Here is a 4,830-nt window from a genome sequence, read left to right as displayed (position 1 = left end):
ATGAAAGCTTGCGTTTGGGGCTATAAGGCCGAGCTGGGATCTAGCTTCTGACCACTGTAGTTTTGGAGAAATCCAACAAAATTTGGAAAGTTTTAGGTTGGGTGGTCAGGGTGGGCCAGGGCGAGTGGCCGCAAAGAGAGGCCATTTTGCAGGGGAAAAAGAAGTCATTTGGCCAGGCTCTGGGCATCAGATGAAAGCTGGCGTTTGGGGCTATAAGGCCGAGCTGGGATCTAGCTTCTGACCACTGTAGTTTTGGAGAAATCCAACAAAACTTGGAAATTTTTAGGTTGGGTGGTCAGGGTGGGCCAGGGCGAGTGGCCGCAAAGAGAGGCCATTTTTCAGGGGAAAAAGAAGTCATTTGGCCAGGCTCTGGGCATCAGATGAAAGCTGGCGTTTGGGGCTATAAGGCCGAGCTGGGATCTAGCTTCTGACCACTGTAGTTTTGGAGAAATCCAACAAAACTTGGAAATGTTTAGGTTGGGTGGTCAGGGTGGGCCAGGGCGAGTGGCCGCAAAGAGAGGCCATTTTGCAGGGGAAAAAGAAGTCATTTGGCCAGGCTCTGGGCATCAGATGAAAGCTGGCGTTTGGGGCTATAAGGCCGAGCTGGGATCTAGCTTCTGACCACTGTAGTTTTGGAGAAATCCAACAAAACTTGGAAATGTTTAGGTTGGGTGGTCAGGGTGGGCCAGGGCGAGTGGCCGCAAAGAGAGGCCATTTTGCAGGGGAAAAAGAAGTCATTTGGCCAGGCTCTGGGCATCAGATGAAAGCTGGCGTTTGGGGCTATAAGGCCGAGCTGGGATCTAGCTTCTGACGACTGTAGTTTTGGAGAAATCCAGCAAAACTTGGAAATGTTTAGGTTGGGTGGTCAGGGTGGGCCAGGGCGAGTGGCCGCAAAGAGAGGCCATTTTGCAGGGGAAAAAGAAGTCATTTGGCCAGGCTCTGGGCATCAGATGAAAGCTGGCGTTTGGGGCTATAAGGCCGAGCTGGGATCTAGCTTCTGACCACTGTAGTTTTGGAGAAATCCAGCAAAATTTGGAAATGTTTAGGTTGGGTGGTCAGGGTGGGCCAGGGCGAGTGGCCGCAAAGAGAGGCCATTTTGCAGGGGAAAAAGAAGTTTTTTGGCCAGGCTCTGGGCATCAGATGAAAGCTGGTGTCTGGGGCTATAAGGCCGAGCTGGGATCTAGCTTCTGACCACTGTAGTTTTCTAGAAATCCAGCAAAATTTGGAAATGTTTAGGTTGGGTGGTCACGGTTGGCCAGGGCGAGTGGCCGCAAAGAGAGGCCATTTTGCAGGGGAAAAAGAAGTTTTTTGGCCAGGCTCTGGGCATCAGATGAAAGCTGGCGTTTGGGGCTATAAGGCCGAGCTGGGATCTAGCTTCTGACCACTGTAGTTTTGGAGAAATCCAGCAAAATTTGGAAATTTTTGCGTGGGTGGTCAGGGTGGGCCAGGGCGAGTGGCCGCAAAGAGAGGCCATTTTGCAGGGGAAAAAGAAGTCATTTGGCCAGGCTCTGGGCATCAGATGAAAGCTGGTGTTTGGGGCTATAAGGCCGAGCTGGGATCTAGCTTCTGACCACTGTAGTTTTCTAGAAATCCAACAAAACTTGGAAATTTTTAGGTTGGGTGGTCAGGGTGGGCCAGGGCGAGTGGCCGCAAAGAGAGGCCATTTTGCAGGGGAAAAAGAAGTCATTTGGCCAGGCTCTGGGCATCAGATGAAAGCTGGCGTTTGGGGCTATAAGGCCGAGCTGGGATCTAGCTTCTGACCACTGTAGTTTTGGAGAAATCCAGCAAAACTTGGAAATGTTTAGGTTGGGTGGTCAGGGTGGGCCAGGGCGAGTGGCCGCAAAGAGAGGCCATTTTGCAGGGGAAAAAGAAGTTTTTTGGCCAGGCTCTGGGCATCAGATGAAAGCTGGCGTCTGGGGCTATAAGGCCGAGCTGGGATCTAGCTTCTGACCACTGTAATTTTCTAGAAATCCAACAAAATATGGAAATGTTTAGGTTGGGTGGTCAGGGTGGGCCAGGGCGAGTGGCCGCAAAGAGAGGCCATTTTGCAGGGGAAAAAGAAGTTTTTTGGCCAGGCTCTGGGCATCAGATGAAAGCTGGCGTTTGGGGCTATAAGGCCGAGCTGGGATCTAGCTTCTGACCACTGTAGTTTTGGAGAAATCCAGCAAAATTTGGAAATTTTTGCGTGGGTGGTCAGGGTGGGCCAGGGCGAGTGGCCGCAAAGAGAGGCCATTTTGCAGGGGAAAAAGAAGTCATTTGGCCAGGCTCTGGGCATCAGATGAAAGCTGGCGTTTGGGGCTATAAGGCCGAGCTGGGATCTAGCTTCTGACCACTGTAGTTTTGGAGAAATCCAGCAAAACTTGGAAATGTTTAGGTTGGGTGGTCAGGGTGGGCCAGGGCGAGTGGCCGCAAAGAGAGGCCATTTTGCAGGGGAAAAAGAAGTTTTTTGGCCAGGCTCTGGGCATCAGATGAAAGCTGGCGTCTGGGGCTATAAGGCCGAGCTGGGATCTAGCTTCTGACCACTGTAATTTTCTAGAAATCCAACAAAATATGGAAATGTTTAGGTTGGGTGGTCAGGGTGGGCCAGGGCGAGTGGCCGCAAAGAGAGGCCATTTTGCAGGGGAAAAAGAAGTTTTTTGGCCAGGCTCTGGGCATCAGATGAAAGCTGGCGTTTGGGGCTATAAGGCCGAGCTGGGATCTAGCTTCTGACCACTGTAGTTTTGGAGAAATCCAGCAAAATTTGGAAATTTTTGCGTGGGTGGTCAGGGTGGGCCAGGGCCAGTGGCCGCAAAGAGAGGCCATTTTGCAGCGGAAAAAGAAGTCATTTGGCCAGGCTCTGAGCATCAGATGAAAGCTGGCGTTTGGGGCTATAAGGCCGAGCTGGGATCTAGCTTCTGACCACTGTAGTTTTGGAGAAATCCAGCAAAATTTGGAAATTTTTAGGTTGGGTGGTCAGGGTGGGCCAGGGCGAGTGGCCGCAAAGAGAGGCCATTTTGCAGGGGAAAAAGAAGTCATTTGGCCAGGCCTCGGGCATCAGATGAAAGCTGGCGTTTGGGGCTATAAGGCCGAGCTGGGATCTAGCTTCTGACGACTGTAATTTTCTAGAAATCCAACAAAATTTGGAAACTTTTAGGTTGGGTGGTCAGGGTGGGCCAGGGCGAGTGGCCGCAAAGAGAGGCCATTTTGCAGGGGAAAAAGAAGTTTTTTGGCCAGGCTCTGGGCATCAGATGAAAGCTGGCGTTTGGGGCTATAAGGCCGAGCTGGGATCTAGCTTCTGACCACTGTAGTTTTCTAGAAATCCAACAAAACTTGGAAATGTTTAGGTTGGCTGGTCAGGGTGGGCCAGGGCCAGTGGCCGCAAAGAGAGGCCATTTTGCAGGGGAAAAAGAAGTCATTTGGCCAGGCTCTGGGCATCAGATGAAAGCTGGCGTTTGGGGCTATAAGGCCGAGCTGGGATCTAGCTTCTGACCACTGTAGTTTTGGAGAAATCCAGCAAAATTTGGCAATTTTTAGGTTGGGTGGTCAGGGTGGGCCAGGGCGAGTGGCCACAAAGAGAGGCCATTTTGCAGGGGAAAAAGAAGTCATTTGGCCAGGCTCTGGGCATCAGATGAAAGCTGGCGTTTGGGGCTATAAGGCCGAGCTGGGATCTAGCTTCTGAGGACTGTAATTTTCTAGAAATCCAACAAAATTTGGAAATGTTTAGGTTGGGTGGTCAGGGTGGGCCAGGGCGAGTGGCCGCAAAAAGAGGCCATTTTGCAGGGGAAAAAGAAGTCATTTGGCCAACCTCTGGGCATCAGGTGAAAGCTGGCGTCTGGGGCTATAAGGCCGAGCTGGGATCTAGCTTCTGACCACTGTAGTTTTCTAGAAATCCAACAAAATTTGGAAATGTTTAGGTTGGGTGGTCAGGGTGGGCCAGGGCGAGTGGCCGCAAAGAGAGGCCATTTTGCAGGGGAAAAAGAAGTCATTTGGCCAGGCTCTGGGCATCAGATGAAAGCTGGCGTTTGGGGCTATAAGGCCGAGCTGGGATCTAGCTTCTGACCACTGTAGTTTTGGAGAAATCCAGCAAAACTTGGAAATGTTTAGGTTGGGTGGTCAGGGTGGGCCAGGGCGAGTGGCCGCAAAGAGAGGCCATTTTGCAGGGGAAAAAGAAGTTTTTTGGCCAGGCTCTGGGCATCAGATGAAAGCTGGCGTTTGGGGCTATAAGGCCGAGCTGGGATCTAGCTTCTGACCACTGTAGTTTTGGAGAAATCCAGCAAAATTTGGAAATTTTTGCGTGGGTGGTCAGGGTGGGCCAGGGCCAGTGGCCGCAAAGAGAGGCCATTTTGCAGGGGAAAAAGAAGTCATTTGGCCAGGCTCTGGGCATCAGATGAAAGCTGGCGTTTGGGGCTATAAGGCCGAGCTGGGATCTAGCTTCTGACCACTGTAGTTTTGGAGAAATCCAGCAAAATTTGGAAATTTTTAGGTTGGGTGGTCAGGGTGGGCCAGGGCCAGTGGCCGCAAAGAGAGGCCATTTTGCAGGGGAAAAAGAAGTCATTTGGCCAGGCTCTGGGCATCAGATGAAAGCTGGCGTTTGGGGCTATAAGGCCGAGCTGGGATCTAGCTTCTGACGACTGTAATTTTCTAGAAATCCAACAAAATTTGGAAATGTTTAGGTTGGGTGGTCAGGGTGGGCCAGGGCGAGTGGCCGCAAAGAGAGGCCATTTTGCAGGGGAAAAAGAAGTTTTTTGGCCAGGCTCTGGGCATCAGATGAAAGCTGGCGTTTGGGGCTATAAGGCCGAGCTGGGATCTAGCTTCTGACCACTGTAGTTTTCTAGAAATCCAACAAAACTT

The sequence above is a fragment of the Passer domesticus genome, chromosome 30 (assembly GCF_036417665.1).
Source record: "Passer domesticus isolate bPasDom1 chromosome 30, bPasDom1.hap1, whole genome shotgun sequence".
Lineage (NCBI taxonomy): Eukaryota > Metazoa > Chordata > Aves > Passeriformes > Passeridae > Passer > Passer domesticus.
This window is presented reverse-complemented; position numbering follows the sequence as displayed.